The sequence below is a fragment of the Protopterus annectens genome, chromosome 9.part0 (genome assembly GCF_019279795.1).
Source record: "Protopterus annectens isolate FY-2018-M chromosome 9.part0, PAN1.0, whole genome shotgun sequence".
Classification (NCBI taxonomy): Eukaryota; Metazoa; Chordata; order Ceratodontiformes; family Protopteridae; genus Protopterus; species Protopterus annectens.
This window is the reverse complement of record NC_056743.1, coordinates 1,959,626,325-1,959,650,097: the sequence shown is the minus strand read 5'-3', so window position 1 is coordinate 1,959,650,097 and position 23,773 is coordinate 1,959,626,325. Positions and strand designations below refer to the sequence as shown.

At 42.6% G+C, this 23,773-nt stretch overlaps 1 protein-coding gene across 1 annotated transcript in view; it reads right to left on the bottom strand.

Annotated features, from left to right (window-relative positions):
* The window catches only part of ATP13A1 (ATPase 13A1), a 1,617,817-nt gene that overhangs the window by 1,174,878 nt on the left and 419,166 nt on the right, over positions 1-23,773 (bottom strand). The window lies entirely within an intron of this gene.

The window sequence follows — 23,773 nt, the reverse complement described above, 5'->3', positions numbered from 1 at the left end:
TGCATTCCCACAACTATTTTCATGTGTAACTTGATTTAACTTTCCTAACTCTTGCTACCTAAAGCTTTGTCGCTTGCCTTTTCCTTTTTTGTTCACTTCTCTATTTCAATAACCATCACTTACACAGCACAGACCATGGGTAGGGCTTCTGCAACCCTTTCCAATACTGATACTGCAGTGCAGCAGGGAGGAGGAGGACTGCTAATCTCCTGTGCATGATACAGCAAAGGGAAGGGGGACTGCTGCTCTCCTGTGCATGCTACAGCACAGGGAAGGGGGACTGCTGCTCTCCTGTGCATGCTACAGCATGGAAAAGGGGGACTGCTGCGCTCCTGTGCATTCTACAACGCAGGAAAGGGGGACTGCTGCACTCCTGTGCATGCTACAGCACAGGGAAGGGGGTCTGCTGCTCTCCTGTGCATGCTACAGCATGGGGAAGGGGGACTGCTGCGCTCCTGTGCATTCTACAGCACAGGAAAGGGGGACTGCTGCGCTCCTGTGCATGCTGTTCTTTGGATGAGATGTTAAACCAAGGTATCACTTGCCAGAGTTACTGGTAGCTTTGGTAAAAGTGAAAGATCATACTGCGCTCATCAAAAACACTTGAGGAAGTTCTCTGGTATCTTGGGCAAATTTCCCCTAGTCAGCATGAATACCACCACAGGTCAATGGCCTAGTAAAACTAACCAATCAACAAAGAGTGAATAAGTAAATAACTGAAGAAAATAATGTAATGAATACATTCTACTGTTACAAATATGCAGTAACAATTACAGAAAAGCATTATGCCTTTGGTGCTGGTGTCCTGTGTACTACACAGAAAACATGTTATTCAGGTAAACCAGCTACCTACCAAAGTTCAACTAAACAATTCACTACAACTGTATAACATTTATAATTTTTGTTGTGTTGTACACCAAAATGAAATTAATGTAACCAAGTACACCAACCTCTACTTTATTGGATGACAGCCATGTTCCCCGTTTTGAAAAACAGCAATGAAAATCAGATAGCACTACTCATTTTTTGCATCTGTCATGAGAGGTGGCAGAGGTAGATGATCGGGGTTTGATGCGGGATATTTGGAAGGAGAGGATAGGACTGCTTGGCTGAGTCACACTCCCTGTGGGGGATATCAGCTGTTGGGACCCCAGGCGTCTCCATAAACTTTGCCAGCTATCCTGTCCTGTACCTGCTGCAGTTTAAAGAAGATTTTCCCTAGTTGTGCTCGCCCTTGTATTGTTTCATATTGAAAGACAAGGACTTATAAAAGTAATTACTGTTGAACTTGGGTATCTGGGGATGACAAACATGCATAACCAGTTGTATGGTCTTTCCTTTTATTTCCAGGCTCATCTTATCCACCGGGGATTTCTGGTATTTAAACATACAATTAAAGCCTTTGAAGACTTGTATGTTTAACTACCAGAAATCTCTAATGAATAAGACAAAACCACAACCCCTTCTAGACTTTGTGAAGGTGGAGCTCCTCAATCTACACCTGGGTAACGAACTCCTGTTCTGACCCTCTGCTGAAAGCATCTTTGGAAGTAAAAGGAGAGACCATGCAATTGGTTATGCGTCCTTTTCCATGTCCAGATACCAAAGTTCAGTAGGAATTAGCCTTCTAAGTCCAGGTCTTTATATATGAAGCAAGGCACACATTTTTCCCAAAGCCGTTGATTATTTTACTCACGTTGTAGATGGGAATGGGGATCTTAAATGAGAAGAAGAGGAGCCCTTGCTGGAATCCAGGGGCACCACAGCTGGATCATCCAAAGGATTCCTACACAGGAACTTATAGGAATCTTTGATCCAGCAGAACTGGTTAGGTTTTCAGGAAGCAGAAGGGAAGGAATCCTGCTCCATGGATGGTCTGGTGAATGCATCCTCTAGGACATCTATGGCTGGAAGGACAGTGGAATATACAACTGAAATAAAATGTGCAAAACATGTCCTATTTCTGGACTGCATTCAACTTACTGTTTCATGAATGTGTGGATGGCAAAAGATACAGCCAACAAAGGCTGTGCAAAAGAGCCATTATGTGGTTTTAACATGACATACCAGTAAGCAGCTTTACTGAACACTCCTGCACCATCTGTAAGCAATCTCACTCAATACTGGATAGGACCAGGTAAAGGGCATATTAGTCATCCAACCTGGAAGGGAGCAGGGTAAAGTCAACAAATCAGAGGTGATCTTGAGATACCAACTTCTTAATCCTTGATACGTTTCAGCAGACAGAAATAAGTCAGCCTGGAATCCAGAATAAGACCACGCTTATAAACTTTATTCGCAAATTCAAGCTCATTATATCAGTACAAGATATAATTGGGCAACAGTGGAACAGAAAAATCTCTCAAGGTTGCACAGCCATGGTATGGTAGCCCCCTTTTCCTTAAGAGCTCCCCTAAAGGAAGCATATACTTCACGAACAATAGATGGACTAAGATAGAATGCTGTGGTAATCAAAAATTCAGATGGAACAGAGCTTCCAAGTACAGCCAGAGCAGTAGGAAATAAACAGATGAAGAACTATAGTGGAAATATCACAGTAAAATCATAAACATTCTCCTAGAATGCTATGGTCATTGGTATCAAATTCTGCACAGAGATTCAAGAGGACCATCACTGTAATCTCTTTCCCCAAAAATGTAATGGCACCTGCACAGAACTGGGTAAGTCTCCTATGTGGATAACTGACACTAATGTGAAAAAGTATCTATCATGAATAATGAAAGCATGTAGGCACCATGTAGGAGAATTGTTTAAGATTCATCCTGTAGGGTTAGAGACTGCCTTCCCTACCAGGATTGATAACACAGTATAGGAAGGGAGACCAGCTCTGGTTGAGTTTTTAGCTGAAGCTAAAACAGAAGCTACTGCTAAAATGGATAAGCAAGGCATATAAAATACTGCAAGATAACTATATAAATCAATTACAGGAGGTTAGAAAGACTGAGAAGGGAGAATGGAAAGGCAATTTACAAGAGAACAATGATGCTGCAACAGTATGGCTCTCAACAAAGTCCAGAAGGCTTGGGATTTTTGCTTTGAAGTGCTTACACAACTAATTTTATACCCCATGCACACTTCATATAATTTTCCTCAGGTAGGCAGTAAATACTGGAGAGATTATGGGAAAGAGCTAATTAGGATCATGTTTTCTGAGAATGTAATGAGTTGGCAGATTAAAAAAATCCCTACGGAGTACTTAGTCAGAAATGCTGGAGAAGCAAATCATTTAACAAAGGAAATTTTTCACTTTTGAGAAAGGACACAGATCTGAATTACCTAGCTATAGTAAGGCCTTACTTAATACTACTGGTTGCCACAAAAACAATTACTATAAAATGGAAATCAAAATGTAAAACAACTAAAACTGAAGTACTGAAAATTATAAAGGAACTAACAAAACTAGTTGTGGGATATTTGACAAAAGGAAGAAGCAAATTACACAAATCTGCAAAAAGATCAACATGCTACCTCTTCTGTCTAAGCCAGTGAAAGCTGCCATAGGCAAAGGAATACTCTTCTCACCTCACATGTGGACTACCCGTTAAGAGATGCAGCCTCAAAGATAAATGCCACCACCTTGCAATTCATCTCTAATACAATCTGCTGGTTCATTACTAACCCTCCATTTAATGAAAACCACTGCCTAACTCTCACCAAAGCTAAACTGCTACCATTACATTTGACAGCCAGCCTCCTACGATGATCACTAATTCATAACGCCCTTTCTCCTCAGACATCATCTCCTCTCACTCAAACTTTTCACCAAAGCCACCACATATAATCTCAGGGGTATTTTCTCAACTCAGACTAGTAACTACAAAACTGCGGTGGTGGTGCTGCGGTAGCATTGTCGCCTCACAGTTAGACATTGCCCGTTCGATTCTCAGTTAGAGCGTCTTCTGTGTGGCGACATGCGTGAATGGGCATTCCTTCATTGAAGGTTGTGCGTTAGGCCCAGCAAGCCAGCATGTAAAAATCTACTGCCAATCATTAGCGGACTGGAGTTCCGCTGTGGCGACCCCTAACCGGGAAAAGCCAAAAGACACAAACAAAGACTAGTAACTCCAAAAACTACACTTCACTGCACTGTCCATATATTCTCCATCCTAGCACCTGAATTATGGGACTTCATTCCTCTTTGAGGCATCCAAAAGTACTTGGCCTTCAGATAACAGCTCAAGGAACACCTCTTCACTCAAAGTGCAACTGCACTCACACAGGTCACATTACTTGAACACCTGAAACTCTCTCACACCCTTTATCCCTATTTCATCCTTCCTTATTCCATCTCGTCATCACCTCAACTTCCTCCCTCCCTCTTCTCTTAGCATCTGTCATGCTTCCTGTCTTTTCTACTTCTCTTCCTTCGGCACAACTCTCTCATTTCTCTGTCTTCTCAGCATGGCATCCTTTCCTGCAACTTCTCACCTGCATCTTCTAATGGCTTCATACCTCTTTATATAACGATATGCTGCTATCCTTGCAGCATAAGCCATCTTATGTGATTATGACTACATCTTATCCAAAAACTCTGCTAAGCACAATTCCATTTTTCTACCCATGTTCTGACACTGTAAATTAAGTTTTTACTAAATACCGTAGCCTATTATTGCATCTATAAATATGGACCTGTTTTTAGCATTCTCTTATATCTGTAAATATGCTTTGTTCACTTCTTATGTGATACTTTTCACCTGTGCTGTGCTTGCAAATGGTCCACTGAGAACAGTGCGCTACCCAGGTGAAAAAAATAAATAAATAAACACAGAAATAAATGGGATTTTTCGACTTATCCATGCAAGCATGCAGAATAACTTTCAGGAGGAAGAGTGAGGTTTTAGGGAAGGCAGGAAATGATCAGCTTATGTACTGTTGGAGTGAATGATGAATGTTAAAAACAATATATATATATATATGTATATATATCTATATATATATATATATATATATATATATATATATATATATATATATATATATATATATATATACACTGCATGACAAATGTTATAGAGTAGAAAAAATGCAATGTGTACCTTTGTCACTGTCTAAAATAGATTTACTAAAGATGTTTAAAAACTATTTCCCTCTGTAGTCTGGATTAAGATAAAATCTACCTCCCCCTCCCTTTCAAAACTATGGACAGCCAGCAGTAAAATCCCCAACCCTCTTAACAGTGCAGTCTGGGCCTATGGTAATAAAGTACAGTTTTGTACCTACCATAAATGTAGATGTTCGAAGATCCACATTGCTGCAGTCCTTACACTAGGGTATACCGCTGTCCTCGGTCGGCCCGAATACCAAAGTATATGGCTGACGTCGGTCATGGCGCATTAAACTGACGCCAGGACGTCAGGGTATAAATGCGCATGACCGACGTCATATCCTCAGTCTTTTCTTGCCCCAGATGTCAGAAGACCCTAAACAGGGTAAAATCAAAAAACCACCAAACACTAAACACCCCTGCACCCAAACTATGTACAACTTTTAACAAATATATATATATAATAAAGTACCAACCTATCCACACAACCACCACCTAACACAGAGGGGAAGGAGGGAGGGTAAATTGGACTGCAGCAATGTGTATCTTCGAACATCTACATTTATGGTAGGTACAAAACTGTACTATGTTCTTCATCTCACATTGCTGCAGTCCTTACACTTGGGTAGATTCCCAAAGCAGAGGTAAGGGAGGATGGCAAATCAAAGAGAAGCAGGAGCCGCCAAAATGCCCTGTAAAATAGCAGTGGCATAACCAGCCCTGGATTTAGAGTAGAGAGGAAGGTGGTAGTGCTTAGAGAAAGTATGTACTGAACTCCAAGTAGCTGCCTCCAAAATATCCTTAGTTGCCACTCCCCTTAGAAAAGCTGTAGAAGTGGCAGTAGCCCTAGTGGAATGAGGTCTAATCCCTGTTGGAATCTCCTTGCCATGATGGGAATAACAAAAGGCAATACAAAACCCAATCCACTTAGAAATAGTTTGTTTTGACACAGGCTTGCCCTGAGAACACAAAGCAAAAGAAACAAACAACTGCTGAGACTGCCTGAAACCCTTAGTCCTGTTTAAGTAATAGCGTAACTGCCTGTGTACATCTAAAGTATGCAAAATCTTTTCTCCCTTATTTTGGGGGTCTGCATAAAAGGTAGGTAAATGAATAGTTTGGTTTAAAGACACACTTGAAACCACCTTAGGCATAAAGGAAGGGTTAGTACGTAAAGATACCCTATCCTTATGGAAAATCAAGAAAGGCTCAACCGCCATAAGGGCCTGCAATTCAGAAACCCTTCTTGCAGAGGTAATGGCCAACAAAAAAGCAGTCTTCCATGACAAATATTTCAACTCAGCCGTAGCTGCAGGCTCAAAAGGTTGTAGAGTGAGTTTTTCCAACACATAATTGAGGTCCCAAGCAGGAGTAGGAGCTCTTCGTGGAGGTCTTATGTTCTTTGCCCCTCTGAGAAATTGCTTGAACAAAGGATGAGAAAACAAAGGTGGATCACAGTCATAGTGAGCTGAAATTGCTGCAGCATGAATCTTAATGGAAGAGAAGGACAAACCTTTGTCCAATAACTCAGTAAGATATTGAAGAGCCACACTCAAATTAGGCTCAGAAACATCCAAATCCTTTGCTGCACTCCAAAACAAAAATCTCTTCCACTTGTCTGCATACACTTTCCTTGTACTAGGTCTTCTAGCTTCCATAATCACATTCAGAACTTGTTGAGGAAGTTGAGCCCTGCTATGAGTCAAAACAGGATATGCCATGCTGTGAGATGAAGAGTGAAGCTTGATATTGAGTAGATGACCGTCCTTTTGGGACAACAGGTGTGGAATCAAAGGCAAGGGCCAAGGTGGTTTCCTTACCAGACTTCTCAGTAATGGGTACCAATGCTGTCGAGGCCAATCTGGAGCTATCAGGATCATTCTTGGTTTGTCCTGTCTGACCTTTAGAAGTACCTTTAGGAGGAGAGGAAGAGGTGGAAAGGCATACACATGAAGATTTTTCCAACTGAAAGAAAGAGCATCCACTTTCCAAGCTGCATGATGTATTCTTTTTGTGCAAAACTTTGGCAGCTGGTGGTTTAGAGGAGAAGCGAACAGATCTATGTCTGGAGTTCCCCATGACACTGTTAATTGCTGAAATACATGAGGATCCAATTGCCACTCGTGGGGATCCATGATTTGTCTGCTTAACACATCTGCTAAGGAGTTCTGCACTCCTGGCAGAAACCTTGCCTGAAGATTTAGTTGTAAACTGAGAGCAGTGTCCCACAAAATCATTGCTTGTCTGCATAGGGGGTAAGAATGCGTTCCCCCTTGCTTGTTGATGTACCACATGACAGTTGTGTTGTCTGTTAGAATCAACACCTGCCCTGGAAGAAGTAATTCCTTGAAAGCTATTAATGCAAACTGGACTGCTAACATCTCCTTCAAGTTGATATGTAGATGCTGTAGTCTGGCAGGCCACTTGTCCTGTATCCACTTTCCATTTAGATGAGCTCCCCAAGCTTTGTCCGAGGCATCTGTTGTTAGAATCTGACTTGCCTCTGGCCGGGTCACAGAAAGTCCCTTGTTTAGGTGACATTGCTGAGCCCACCACAAAAATTCCTTTTGAATGCAAGGTATTATTCGAATGACAGTGTCCAGATCCTGGCAGTGCTGTGTCCATAGATTCTTGAGATACCATTGTAGCTTCCTCATATGCAGTTTGGCATTGGGAAGTACCAGAATACAAGATGCCATGAACCCTAAGGCTTGAAGGACTGTCCTTGCAGTCAGCCCGGACTGATGTGATAGTTGTTGGAAGTAAAGGGAAAGATTATTTTGTTTGTCCGGGGTCAAAAAGGCCATCTGGGTTGCTGTATTCAGTCTCACACCCAGAAAGCACATGTCTTGAGAGGGTACTAGACTGGACTTTGTTTCGTTCACAGAATACCCCAGGCATCTTAGCACTGCTATCACATATTTTAAATGCTGAAGAAGCTCGTCCTTCCCTTGAGCCAGAATCAGGCAATCGTCCAAATAAGGGTAGATCTGTATTCCTCTCAATCTGAAGAAGGCTATCACTGGAGCCAGAACTTTTGTGAATACTCTGGGCGCAGTAGATAAGCCAAAGGGCTATGCAGAGAACTGATAATGAGAATTTCCAGCTCGAAAACGCAGATACTTCCTGCAACCTAGAGTGATAGGAACATGAAGGTAAGCCTCCTTGAGGTCCAAAGTTACCATCCAGTGATCTTTGCCCAGCAGAGGTAAAAGCTGTTGTAATGTCAGCATCTTGAACTTGGGAATGTCCAGAAAGGTGTTGAGGATAGACAAATCCAAAATTGGTCTCCACGTGTTCCCCTTTTTTGGTACTAGGAATAGGCGAGAATAAAATCCTAGGCCCCTTTCTGCCATAGGCACCGGTTGTATGGCCCCTATCTGAAGTAATAGAGAAATTTGTCTGTAAGCTTCTAGTCTGTATTGAGGAGGAATGTCTGGCATGCCTTTGAAAGGTGGTAAGGTATGGAAATAAAATCTGTAACCGTGGTGAATGATATCCAATACCCATTTGTCTTGGGTAATTAAACTCCAGTTCTCCTTGAAAAGTGTCAGTCTTCCTCCCAAAGGTGCTGCCAGACGGGAAGGTTCTGGCAGTTGAAAAGGTAGGTCATTGGGTCTGTCTACGAAAGGGCTGACCCCTGCCCTCACCGGAAGACTGTGCAGGTGAGCCCCCTGTCCTGGATCTAAAAGAGCCCTGAGCTCTGCCCCTACTACGCCTAGACCTACCCCTAGACTGGGAATCATAAGAAGGATATGTCCACCCCTTGCTTGGCCAATTTCTACTAAACTTTGGAGGCTGAACCTGTAAAAAATCTTTAACAGTGTGCATAGACTTAGCTTTGTCTTCCATTTTCTTTAAAACTGCTTCAACAGGAGAACCAAACAACACATCAGATTGCAAAGGGGCATCCAAGATCCTTGTCTTAACATGCTCAGCTAAATTCTGATCCCTTAGCCAGGCGTGCCTGCGTAGGACAGAACCAGTGGCAGCCACCCTCGAAGAGGCCTGTACAGCATCAAAACCACATTGTAAGGAATGCTTACCCACCTGTTCAGAAACATGTACTAGGTCTTGTAACTCCTTACATTCAATACCTTCTGCCAGAGCATCTACCTTAGACTTTAATTGAGAAAGAAGATAGTTTTGATATCTCAGCATGTGGAATTGACAATTCAAAGCCCTCATGGCTAAAGTTGAAGAAGTATAAACTTTCTTTCCCCATCTGTCCAAAGCCCTTGCCTCTTTATCCGGAGGGACCGGATTTTTAACAACAGAAGCCTTAACCCCTTTAGGTCCCTGAGTAACAGTCTCTGGATCAGCCCTAGGGCTTTTAAAAAGATACTTATGAGCTTCAGGCACCCTATAGTACCTGTCCGGCTTAACAGGAGCGGGAGGTAAAGAATCAGGATTAAGAGAAGCCTCTGTAAAAACATCTTCCACCACAGTAAGAACAGGAGGTATAGCTAAAGGCCTATGCTGGGGTAAAAACAAAAATTCCCTAAGTCTTTTCCTGGAATCAGAGAAATCCTGGCCTTCCCATTTAAAATGCTCCCTCATGGAATGGAGAGTTTCTGAGAATGAAAAATCCTCAGGAGGAGAAGCAGTAGGAGTAGTGTCCTCCATATCAGAATCAGAATAAGGAGAAAACTCCTGCAAATCTTCAGCCGAAGACTCGGAAGTATCAGAATCCTGCTCAAAATTCCCCAGTTCAGGATCCACCCTAGGCCTTTTGTCAGGAGGGGGCATAGAACCCCTAATCATAGTAATTAAATCTTCAGCCATCCTAAGCATATGTCTCTTGGGCACAGGGCCTGAAGTACTAGGAGAGACACCTGCTGAAGCTAAACCTGGCCTGCCCCTGGAAGAAGCCTTGGTAACAGTAGGGGAAGGCCTAACCACTTTAGGCAGTGAGGGGAGGACAGTTACCTGAGAAGCCCCTTCAGCCTGGCCTACCTCCTGAGAAGACACATCCTGTAATAATAAAGTCTCTCCCTGGGACTCTAAAGAAACTTCTGGCTGAACCTCCGGCTCAACCGAGCCTTCTAAAGAACCGACGTCCGGGACGGACGGTTCTTCTAACCTAGGCCTAGGTGCTTTGTCCTTGCGTTTCTTCGACGAAGCGGGCGTCGGAGCATCCGACGGCATTTTGTAGTTGCACCGCTTCCCGAAGACTAACCTGGCACAATCTAATCTCCTCTTTATAGTACGTTTGTTAAACCTAGCACAAGAGGGACACCCCACAACGTCGTGCTCAGGCCCTAAACAAGGTATACACAAGTTATGGTAATCCCTATGTGGTATCTGCTTCCCACAAGAAATACAGTTATTTACTTTTTCTGACATCCGGTAAAATACTGAGGCAAGAAAAAAACAAAATATTCCCAACGGGTACTTAGCCAACTTGGATTCGGTCTGAAACTCCGGTTTCGGAAAATCTCAGGACGCCAACCCGCATAACGCGTTGCTTCTGCATCGGACCACGCGGCAAAAAAGACTGGGGATATGACGTCGGTCATGCGCATTTATACCCTGACGTCCTGGCGTCAGTTTAATGCGCCATGACCGACGTCAGCCATATACTTTGGTATTCGGGCCGACCGAGGACAGCGGTATACCCTAGTGTAAGGACTGCAGCAATGTGAGATGAAGAACATCTCTGTTGAACCAGACTGATCTTATGGTGCAGCCTTATATGAGGAAGGGAGAATGAGCTCCACAACATGGCCAAAGCTAACCATGTCTTGTTCTCACTAGCCCCTTGAGATGATTCCCCAAGCTGGAAGGGAGAACTTGGAGAATCACTTCCTTGAACAATCACGGATTACAGTCAAGACACTGGTAGTGCGAGCAGTTATTGCCCTAAATGCCTTTGTCAGTACTGGAAGGTCATGACAACATGACATTTGAAGCCTTCCTTGGACACCAAAAATGCTTTTCCTCTAGAGTTGGTCAGGTCAACGTGAGAAAGGAGTGGAGGTGAAGGGGGTCTTATGAAGTCTCCTAAGGGTCGGTCTCCCTTCAGAAAATAGTCAATCGAGTACTGGACTGACTGAAGAGCACCATCCACAAAATGAGCATCTATAAAGAAGCACAATCTCACCCACACTATCTTTCAACAATATAAACTATTGACAGGGTCTTTCTAAAGTCTCAAAGCCCATGCAGGTCAATAAACTTATCAAACACTTCTGACTTCTCTACATCTGGCAAGAAAATAAGTTAATCTTAAACACCAAAAGAAAGCTGTTAATTTTGTGACCAAACCAAAAATTCCCTCAAGTCTACTTTTCTGGAAAATATTAACCAGACAACTGATCACTTAAGTAAAACTGGGCATCCGATTAGTCCAGCAAATGAAATTCCCTCATCACATACTAATCAGTAAAGCCAAAGTAAATACATTCCTTTTCTGGGCAAGGAAAATCTCCAACTTTTTATTCCCTGCATGGAGAATAGCAGTAAGAAGGGAGTTCTCCTGGATCAAATGAACATGAGGTGCTTATAATCATTTCTGTCTCCAAAAAAACGACTTCAAATAGCCACTGACTACATCTTCTAGTTAACACTCTTAACCACCGAACAGAACACCACTGCTCAGCTCTTGAAAAAAACTGATATGGCTTCCAGTCTAGCACAGAACCTAACTTTTACTAGGCTCCCTAACATACAAACTCCTCAATCTAATCTCTTTTCAAGTTTTACTCGCAAACTCTCTCAACATACCCAACGACAATCTAAGAACACTAACAATCAAGCAATTACCACCTTACAAATGCCTAGAAATAGTCACTGTACAAGTCTTGCCCCTCAAAACTGTGAACCTCTCCCCACTAAACTAAAAGAAATCAACTTCTCTGTTAAATTTTAGGCACAACTAAAAAAATTAGTGTTTGAAAAGACTTCAATATACATTCTTCCAATACTAAATTACTTAGCCCACTCACCATCCCACAAATAACTGCACTCTATTAAACGATACACAGAGAAACAAGAAACATAACTTACTTGGTGCACTCAGTCGCAAACTCTTGGTGCACTCACTCTCAAACTTCCTTCTGACCACTTCCTCCCTCTCATCTACCTTTTCTTACTTAAATTCTTAACTATTTTCTTATTGGGCATCACAGAGAATGATGTCACTACACAAACAAGATTATTGACTTCAACAATGGGCTTAGCTTCTGTTGCATTTCAAGAAGGGACCAATATGTATCAGCCTAGGAGCAGACAACCAACAGTACTAACTGCTTTGCATGGATGGCTTGCAACCATCTTCCCCAGGGCTTTTGTACATTAGCTAAAACCTGTCCATCCATAAAGTGCTTTTTCAGGCAATGTCAAGTCTTCAAAAGTTTCAAACTTAACAAATCAGCATCCAGATAACAATGGTATTGTTATTCAATGCTAGAGACTCAACAGAAAACTCTACTCCTTAAAAGTACTGCTTACTCTGGAATGCATAGACACGTACACGGTTATAGACAAGTAGTGTAAGACCATGCACCACATTAGTTCAGGGTATCAACAAGTACCATGCACTCAGGCCCACCACAATAGATGAAGGTACTAAAGGAGATGGTGTCTCTATAGATCTAAAACAAAATCTTACCTCCACCCTCATGAGACAGAATAACGACCTGGAACTCCTCTACATCCAACGTACCATTAACAAAACCCTTTGTCACATCATAGCTAACTGTAGAATCTTCTCAATGATCCCTCAAGCCCATATCTTCTACCTGACTGGCATGGAGACCCTATGAATTAGGCCAAACACATTCACCTAGGGGACATCAACTAGCCCTCCATCAAGTGGGAGGGCGTATACATCCCCTAACATGTACTATGAGAAATTTCTGGTCTTCATAAATACAAACTCTCACCCCAACTAGGAGAGACAAAATCCTGGATTTATAGGACAGCTCTATTCCCCACCAGTTGCAACTTACTCCCTAGTCAAATTGGACCATAACTCAATCACATTGAAGTAGGATGCATCTTCAAATACTTCAGTACTCAGAGATTATGTGAAGGCTAATCTACTAAAACTGAGTGATGATCTGGCTGAATTCAACATCCCCCTCCAATCTGATGACCCCACTGCGTATGTGTAATTCTTTACTACCAAATTCTGTGCACATGTGAATAGCTGCACAGATGCATCTGTCCCCCTCTAAAGTAAATACAACGCCAAATTTAAAAATAAACCCCTATGGTGGAACACAAATATAAACAGACTCTACAATAAAAGAAATAAAAAAAAAAATTGCATGCAATAATAAATGTAATTCTCAAGATGTCAAAACTGTTCTTGCTAAACTTACCAAGAAACTCTGTCCCAGATCAAATCAACCAAAGATAGACACGAAGTAAAAACAGCTACTCAAGCAAAGGACAACCATAAAACCTTCAACTATGTTAGAAACCTCAGGAAACAATGCCTAGCACTGTAGCGAGCCAAGAGGAAATTACATCACATGCCCAGACCCTGAAGACATAGCCGATCTATTCACAGATAAACTAAGTTCTAAATTCATCCCCTTCTCCTTCCCTACATTCCCAGATCACATACCTGCATCTACACCCCTACTTGAGTCTTCCAAGAAGTTTTCAACGCTTTTGTCAAGCCCAACAACGCTACTTCTATGGCACCAGAGAACATACCAGGCTGTCTACTGGCAAACCTAAAACAGAAGCAGTCAACCCCCCCCCCAAAAAAAAACATTGTCTACTCAACTTCTATCATCATACAGGCTTTGTGCTGGACGAATAGACAACAGCAACAGTTATCCCCCTGCACAACAGTGGGCCATCAATGGACATAGGAAATTACAGACGCATGAATCTGACCAGCCTCATCTGTAAGGCTATGGAGAGCATCACTATGGCAGTAGTAAATAAGGATATAGGTAACCTACAAACTCTTGACACAAGCTAGTTTAGTTTTGTCAAAGACAGATCCTGCCTGCTTAACCTATCTGACATCTTTGAAAAGGTTACTGAAACAATGGATGCGGGAAAACTGGGACAAAATGAACTTCTCGACCTTGCAAAAGCATTTGACATAATCCCATGCTAGAGTATTGTTGACGCACACTCCCAGGTAAAAGCTAATCCTTATGCAACTAATCGAACAGCAAACTAGCTAGATTATCAGGACTACACTTAAAAGTTGACAAAGTTGCATGTTGCTTGACCTGTAGTGGTAAAGTATTCCACAGGCTGGGACTACAAAGTTAAAAATCGATCTCTCCAGCACGTCTTATTTGTTGGTGTAGATTAGTATGGATGCTTGTAGAGCTACTGGTTTTAAAGACAAATAATAAGCTTGAGTCTTTTGTGGCTCAAAAAGTGAGACACTGACCACCTAGAAGCAGACAGTAAGCTACTGAGTACAAGGACAGTTGGGCTAATCTGCTGGGATAGCTGAAGGAATTAAGGCCATTCACTTTCTTGATTAAAACTCTCGAGGGCCTTTCCAGTTGAATGATATGTTTGAACTTGCACATACTTATGGAGGCACTGCATTAAATGAGGGGTCTGATAAGGGGAAGAGTAAAGTGGTAAGGTGACTTTTCTTAATCTTGAAGATATTCCCCTTAGAAAACAAGAAGGCCAGATAGGACTTCCTAACAATGGTGAAAACATGACGATCAAATTTGTTCATAGGTTCATACTAGGCTATCTGCCCTAGGGCATTTATAAGCCTAGCCACAGTGTGTTTGGCTTTTGCCACCCATTTTAAATTAATTTTGCTATGCCCTTTTTCGAGGTTAGTATACTGTGCCTCTGTCTAACAGTGACACAAAAGTGATACCCCGGGGTAAACCTACGATCTCCCATCCACTCATCAAGATTCCTCTTGAAGAGAGTCAATGAGGGACTCTGCCTAACCTGGACTGGGATTTTATTCCAGAGTGAAGGGAGCCTCTGGGTTATGAATCTGTCCCTCCAACATGTCCTATTTATTTCAGTGCTGAGGTTCAAGTCTCTCGAGCGCGTAGCTCGATGGGATTTGGATTTTCTGAGGTGCAGCATGTCCATTAATTCCAGGCTGGACATGGCTTTATACGTCAGGCACAGATCTCCTCTGAGCAGGCGGTATGCCACTGAGTAGAGCTGGAGTTTCTTTAACCGGGCAGCATATGGCATCTGTTTGAGCCCTTTGATCCTCTTGGTGAGGTACTTTTGGGGTCTTTCCAGTTGCTGCAGGTGTCTGGTAAGGTACATCCCAAATGGGCATTGTACTCAATTATGGGCCTGATGAGGGATGAGTAAAGAGGCACGATGACCTCCCCTGATCTAGATGTGAATCCCTTCATGATTAGGTGGGCTATATAAAATGTTTTTCTAACCACTTTGGCCACGTGGTTGTCAAATGAGAGATTGCTATCAACTTGGGTCCCCAGGTCCCTAATTACTTTTTCTGTACTTAATGGATTACCACCTATGTGGTAATTTGTGGGCACTTTGTTTTTGCCAAAGGGGATGACTATACACTTTTTGGCGTTTAGCTTGAGGCCATGGCTCTGGCACCAGTTGTCTGTTCCTATGAGACCCTTTTGGAGGATGCTTGTGTCAGCTGGAGAGTCGATTATGGCGCCCAGTTTGCAGTCATCTGCAAACTTGGTCAGCCACAGTCCTTCCCGTGATGGCCCGTACCTCCGAGAAATATATACCGAACAATAAAGGTTCCAGGACTGAGTCTTGTGGGACGCCACTTGTAGCTGGTTTGGAGTCTGACATGGCTCCAGCAATTCTAACCATGTGGGTTCTGTCCTTGAGCTAGTTTGCAACCCATCTAGTGACATAATGGTTTATATTTAAGCTGGTGAGCTTATCTATAATGCCCGAGTGGGGTATTGTATCGAAGGTTTTTGCGAGGTCCAGGTAGGCTGTGTGGACCACCTTCCCCTCGTCAATGGGCTTGGTGACTGTTTCAAAGAAATCAACCAGGTTTAAGAGGCGGGATCTGCCCTTAAAGCCAAACTGGGTAGGATGCAGTGTCTGTAGGTCCCCAATATCTTTATTTATGAGGTCCATGATGATCCTTTCCATAGCTTTGCAGACCAAGCTAGTCAGGCTTATGGGGCGATAGTTTCCAGGATCCATTGAGGCACCACCTTTGTGGAGAGGGACCACTGTTGCTGTACGCCACTCTTTGGGTACATATCCTGTAGTAAGGCTGAGATTGAACAGTGGTTTTATGTTTGGGTTTAGCTCTTCTTGGAGTTCATGTAGGACGCAGCCCGGGACACCGTCTGGTCCCATTGATGCTGTGTTTTTTGCCTTGGAGAGGGCAGCTCTTACCTGAGCATCTGAGATGTCAGGGGGGCAGCACTCTGCTGGGATAGATATTTGCCCTTTTGGTGAGGGGGGGGAGTTTGCGCTGAACCTGTCAGCTAGGATGTTGGCAATGTCTGTGGGTTCTGTGTATTTTTTGTCATTTTGGACTAATTCTGAGCATGTCTGGGAATTTCCACCCAGGTTCCTAACATAACTAAAGAAAGCCTTGTGATTATCCTTAGTGTCTTGTGCAATTTTTCTCTCGAAGCTGGCCTTAGACGATTTTATGAGTGCCCATAGTTTTTTGCTAATACTGATCACAGATGCCTTCCCTTTTTGGGATTTTGCTCTATCATGTAGTAGCTTCCTCCTTCTATTGTATAGCTTGTTTATGGCTGGGGTCCACCAGACAGGACGTCTGCCTTTGGAGGATTGGGTCTTGGTTTTATTTGGGATTGCATAATCCAAGCACTCCTGAAGGTGTTCATAGAATGCGTTTATAAAGGATTCTGCGGTCTGGGCCGTATTTTCCACAAGCCCGGTGGCTTTGAAGGATTCCACCTCGGTTTTGAGGAGTGTGAAATTTGCTTTAGAGAAGTTTTTCACTGTGGTTTTCAGGGCAGGGGGTGGAGTTGGGATGTGAATATCCAGTGAGATTAGTTTATGGTCTGATCTTACAAATGAGGGATACACTTCTTATCTGGAGCATAGAGTCCCCATGTTTGTGATGATCAGGTCCAGTATGTTTTCCCCTCTTGTGGGAGTGGTAACAAGTTGTTCCATAGCATTTGAGTTTATAAATTCTAGGAACCTTTGGGCTAGGGTGTTGGAGCTAGAGTAATGCTCCCAGTCTATGTTTGGGTAGTTGAAGTTGCCCAATATAATGGTGTTTGGAGAGACCTTCATATTTTCCAGTGTTCTCAGGAAGGCCGAGTGGGGTTCCTGGGTTTGGGAGGGTGGTCTGTAGCAGGGTATAAACTGAAAGGCAGTTTTACCAACTGTTAGTTGCACATGGATAGTCTCTGATGCTTTGTGCTGTGCCACCAACCTGGAGGTGTGGGTATCTTTGACGAATATTGATACTCCCCCTCCTTTTGTGGTTCGGTCCAAGTTTTGGGGCCGAAAAGCATGGTATGCGGTATAACCTGGTAGTGCTGGGGTGCTCTCGGGAGCCTTGAACCAGGTTTCTGTTACTGCACAGATATCGATGTTCTCCATGCTAAGGAGAGTTTCGAGTGCGTGCATCTTAAGGTTTAAACTTCTGGCGTTGAGTAGCATTACTCTTAGTTTCTTATCCCTTGTGATACCTATGGAGGTGGGTTTGTCTTTTGAGCCTTGCCTAAAAAAGGCACTATGGGGGTAGCAAGAGCCTTTGCCAATATCCGAAAGCCCAGGGGTGACAGGTGAAAGCCGTCTCTAGCGAAGCATCATGGCTTGTCGAGCATGTCATCCCAGGCTGACAGGCACTGGATCCCCTTTGAATGACACCAATACTTAAGCCAATTGTTGAAATTGATCATCTTGTCTTCATATTGTGGCATCATTCTTGGTGAGGGTAAGATGCTACTCAAGGTCATACCAGCCTGGGCTACATGCTCAGAGAGCTCCTCTATGTCTCTTTTCATGTAGTCCAGGGAGGTATGTCTCAGGTCATTCACACTAGCATGGACAATGACGGAGTCATTTTTGTACTTGCCTTGGAGTGACCTGAGTGCTTGTGTTATGTGGCGGATCCTAGAGCCTGACAGGCAGCTCACCGTGACCTTCTCCTTGTTCAGTCTGGTGAGCGGGACATCAGTGTGCCTGACAATAGAGTCACCTATTACAAGTATATCAGGTGCGTTGTTTAGCCTTAAGGGCTGTGACTGTTCGACTTTGTGAGCTATGTGTTGCACGTGCTTTGTTTTGGGGTAGCGGTTGCTTGGGTGTCTGCTTTGGACGTCTCTGCTGCTTTGGCAGATTTTTATTTAGAGCCTCCGAGTATGTTTTTTTGTGTTTATGTGTTTGGTTTGCTGTCGTGGTAAGTCTATGTGAGACTGGCATTGTAGTGAGTGAGGTTTCCTTCTCCTCCTGACTGGTTTCGCCAGTACTGAGTTGAGAGAGCTTAGCCTCCAGTATGGCTATATGGTCGCATCTCTCACATGTGTTGGAATTTGTTGGGAGGAGGAGAGGGTTGTCTGTGTACATGAGGCAGTTGTAACATTGCCTCAAGATTCCCAGATTCACCAGCTGGACCGGAGAGGAGATTGACAACTGACCTTTGGACATGCTAGAATAGTATTGGGAATTCCTTTATAATTGCTTTTAATTTTTTAGTGCTGACTTAGATAATTGCTTTAGTGAGCAAGTGCCAGGTAACTTAAATGCAATGTGTTGCAGGTAACTTAAATGCAAAAACGACAAACAGTAACTTTCTTTCAAGTGAAACAAGGAAATAAGTACAGTAAGCAATGCAGATATCACTAGGGATACACAGAAGCGCTGAAAAGCCGTGTTTTAGGTGGAATTAGCTTTTCAGGGAAATAAGCAAACAAACAACAAGCATACAAACAAAGCTAGATTCAGCAGGCCTGGATCTAGTCTATGCTACAGCAAACAAGGTGTACCAATTTCAGTAAGAAACAGTTCAAATATGCAGGCACTATAAGCCTTTAACCAGAAATTCCCAGCTCAGAAGGGCAGAGTCCAGCCTCTCCTCCCCACAAGAGTGCAGACCACGAACCTTCTTAATATAAAATAACTGGCCTGAAGCCCAAGTGCTTAAACCAGAACTAATACACTTAGAATAACAGACAATGAGCCCTCAAATCATCAGTTCCTAACTTAGAAGAACGTTCGCTATTTATAGCGTTCAATCTTCTGATATAGATGCTACTGCAGATGGCCTAGGAGAGCCCATTTTTAAAAGGTCATATCTTTTCTGGGCTTCAGACATTTGAGAACTTTCCTACTGGAAATGCTTCATCATTTTAACAATGCTGTTCCCAAAAGACAGTACCTCAATAGAAGAGTCGGGGGAGAGAGTATCATCCTCATCTGATCCCAAGACAAGAGTGGAATGTATTTGGGAAGAATGAGTAACAGACTCTTCACCAGGACCCAGTTCTTCCTCCTCAGAAGAAGAACCAGAAGCCCCAGGTTTCTTAGAAGAAGTGGAAGTGAAAGTAACAGGAGAGGCACAGACAAAGCAGGGGGAGTGGGTAGTTTTAAGGTCATAAGGGCATTAAAAAGACCCTGAGTGAAACCCTGCCATTCTTTATAGTTGTCCTTTGCAGCAGGGACCACATGCCTGGTCTTTTATTTTTTCTTAAGAGGAACTTTAGCCCTAACAAGTTTAAGAGGCTCTGAACCCTGCTTAACCTCAATAAGGGAACAAGGGACTTTTCCTCCCTTACTAGAATCTGAGGAATGCCCCAAGGCCCTTCAGATTTGATAAGCTGTGACTCCCTCTTCTCTGCTGTAAATGTAGACACAGCCTCACTGTTGGGTAGACTGGGCTTGCTATGACTCTGGTAACTGGGTTTGGCAGTACACAACAGGACAATATTGGACAGAGTCAGGAAGGCAGTAGAGGCCACACATATGGTATGGACAGTGGTGTACCCCAATCATAACCAGATAAGCAGGGATAATGATGAACCTACAACTGGGGCAAGGTAACACACAAAGGTCCTTTGGTATGTATAGGTAATGTGACTGCGGATTTCACAGGTAACATGGGTAGGGCTATATAGGTGTGTGTAGGTGACGTGTGGTAATGGGCTATGCTGACACAGGTTGTATGTGCAGACATTCACAACAGGTTTCCTTGTAATTGGCTCTCACATCATATGTATTGGGCATGGGAAACGAGTATGCAGTCCTTATGGGCTGCCATCCCACTGCTCTATGCAGGTGTAGATTTTGCATGTCTGCCTGCAAGTATGTCTTGTAGGCCAGCGTAGTACAGTTCATTTATGATGTCACATGTACAGTACTGTTTCCTTAAGCTTTGCACAGGCAAGTGCCCACATGTATATGACATTGGTAACATGCATTATAGGTCAGAATGGAGAGGGGAGGCAAACCTGATGCTATTTCACAGATATCGTATCCATACTGGTGTATCAGACACTCTATTCATATCTACAGGTACTGGTTGCAGTCATGTATAGTATACATATGAATTGATAAGGATTTCAGTTAAACTACCATGTACTATTCCTAGGCACAATCTCAAGTGTGTATGGCACTATTGAAATAATCCTACCACTGTACCACAAACCATGTGTACCACCTCCTGAGCTCTTGGAATTGCTGTTTCTGTGCTCCAGACAGATGTCAAGCTGCTCAAATGGTGCCGCTGCCACCACAACTGCTTTTTCACTACATGTTTTGGTTTCTAACATGGCGGATCAGCTGTAAAATTGCAAATGTATACCAGTTTACACCATATATACTAACATATACATACATATATATATATATATATATATATATATATATATATATATACATACATACATATATATGGTACATTGGTGAGGCCAAATTCTGCTGCCTATGAATCATAATGTTAGAAATTTATCAGCAAATTAAGGTGCAGATTAACAGTCTTTTGCATGCAGCTGTCACATTGTCCATGTCCGTTCAAAGTCCCTTGTATTGCGAAAAAAGGTTCATAGAAGGTTACTAGGCTATTGGCCTAGGGTCTTTATAAGCCTAGCCATGGTATACCCTTGTTCCCTTACTGACCAAGTTGTATGGTCTATATTTGCAGCGAGAGTCTATGATTAGCAACAACTTCCCTTATCTAAGAGGGGCATAGTTGAAAGCCCCACAGTAAATTTACGCTCTCCCATCCAGTTGTCTATGTTGCGCTTAAATAGGGTCATTGAGAAGGTCTGTTTTACGTGAGCTGGGAGTTTGTTCCAGAAGAGTGGCAATCTCTGAAACCTCTCTCTCTCTCCATCATGTCCTGTTAATGTCGCAGGCTAGGTTACAATCCCTAGAGTGAGTGAATCTTGTCCCATTTGACTTGCAGATGTGCAGCATTTCCATTAGGGCAGGTCAGAGACTGCTCTGTAGGTTAGGCACTCTCAGCAGCTTATAAGATATAGAGTACAGTGACAGCCTACTATAGCAATATGTTCTGTGTTCACGGCACTGACTGCAGATGCTAGTGCCACAAAGAGTGCCTGACTGGTGTGTCAAGAAGAGTAAGATAATGTTATACTTCTGCACAGCCAGATCAGAGATGGGCTGCTGAGGCCTTATGCAGGTCCCCTCTGTAACGTGGATGCCTGGTTTGACCCAGCAGAGCAGATGACCAGAGCGACTGGGATCCCTTCTTACGGCTAAGTAGTGCAGGCACCAGTATGACAACCTCCACACCGTCCTGATGACCTCTGAATATGGGAAGCAGAGTTGAAGCAAAAATGCCGTGAGTAGTATTATGTCTGCCATTTCTACTGTGTTTCATACTGTAATTTAAACCTTTTTATCTCTCTTTCAAAACGTATTAGTTTGTTACCTCTGGTGAATGCCAGGATATACCAGGTTGGCTGCTGTAGGTGACTGCACTGTTACTGGAAGCTCTATTGTTATGGTACTGTGATGTTTCCTGGGACAGCTTGCATTGCTGTGTCTGTGTGTAACTGTGACCTTGATTTTGTGCTTCTGCTGCATTGCACATGCATGTTGTGTAAGTACTTCTGCTTCATTGCATTTATGTGAAACATACCTATGAGAAATAAGCCAAGTACTAGACTAGTTGCTGTTGTGGGCCATTTTAAGCCCAGCCTGTTTCTTTTTCAAAGGTGAAAATCACACCCTGTACCATTTCTCTGCTTGGTACTATTTTTATTTTATTTATTTATTTTATTTTACATTTGTTGACTGGGCTAGTCTAGCTGGACATATGTCCATTTTCAGTAGAGGCACAGGGAGAAAAGCTCCAATGGTTATTATAAGTTTAAACAAAGCTAGGCAATACAATACAAACAGGTAGAGAAAGAGGTTGTGATTACACTAAGTACACAAATACAATCAGAGCAAAAATCAAAAAATATAATGAACAGAAAATCTTAAAGGTTTTTTTTTTTTTTTTGCTATAGTTATACAGTATGCGAGGGATAACATATCTATAAAGTTGTTATATCAGGTAGACCTTACAAGGGTAAGGGAGCAGAGATAGTAAGTATTAAGGAAGAATAATAGATTGAGAGGAAGTGGAAGAGTTAAGCTGGGTTGGTGCAGGAGCAAAGCCAGTGTTTGTTGAGATGAATTTTCAACTGTCTTTTAAAAAGTGGGAGAGAGGATAAAGATGTGATATCAGAGGGTAGATTGTTCCACATTTTTCCAACAGAGTTGGAAAAGAGACAGTCACCTGCAGAGTTAGAGGGTTTGGTTATATTAATCAGTAGTTTGTTGGAAGAGCGTAGATGTTTCAGGTTGTTGTATGGTGAAATGAGGTTAGAGAGTGTAGGTATTTTAGTTGGATGGTATAAGATCTTGTGAGCTATTAAGAACTGTTGAAGAATGAGTTGGTTCGGAAGTTCAAGCCAACCTAGTTGTTTTAAGTTCAGACAATGGTGAGTTCTAAATGGGGATCCTGAAGCAAATCTAGCAATGTTATAGTAAGTATTACCTACTTCTCACCTCTGCACCTCCCAACCCTTACCCCCTGTACTATTTTTGATACCTCTTACTTTGTCTCTCTCTCTCCCTCCCCATGTTATCTTGTAGCATATAGCTATTACTTGATCCTACACATCTCCTCCTCCTCATCTCTCCATCCACTTGCTAACCAACTGTATGCAATGTAAACTGCCTTTGCCAGGTTAGCCCAGGCCATGGCTGAAAGTGGCCCACTGACCAGCTTAGTTAGCTGGTTAAAAATATTAGATGGATGAATAGACAAATAAAGGAAATAAAGTTTAGCACTGTAAGTTTACAGCTGTGCTGTACATTAGAAAATAGAATTATTTTTGTAATGGTAAAGTAGGAACGAGTCACAATGGGGTGGACCTCTTGTTCTTTCCAACTAGTGTTGAAAGTATGTTATGAATTTGATGAATAATGAAAATGCATTTTTTCACGAGTAATTATAATCTTGAGAATAATTTGGTTTCCAATTAATAACCTTATTTGGAAAATAATTACTGTCATCTCTGCTTGCTATGTATTCTAGTAATCAGGATTAAAATATGTCTCATGTTTATTTGAATGACAACATTGCTTTATATTGCAATATTTTCTACGTCACTCGATGGGTTGCCAACTGGCTTACTGACAAAACCCACACTGTAAAAGTATCCGACTCCAAATCCAGCTCCAGACAAGTGACAAATGGAGCACCTCCGGGTTCAGTCCTGGGACCGCTCTTGTTTGGCATATACTTCTCTGAAGTACAGGCCAACACTAAGGGACTCTGGCTAA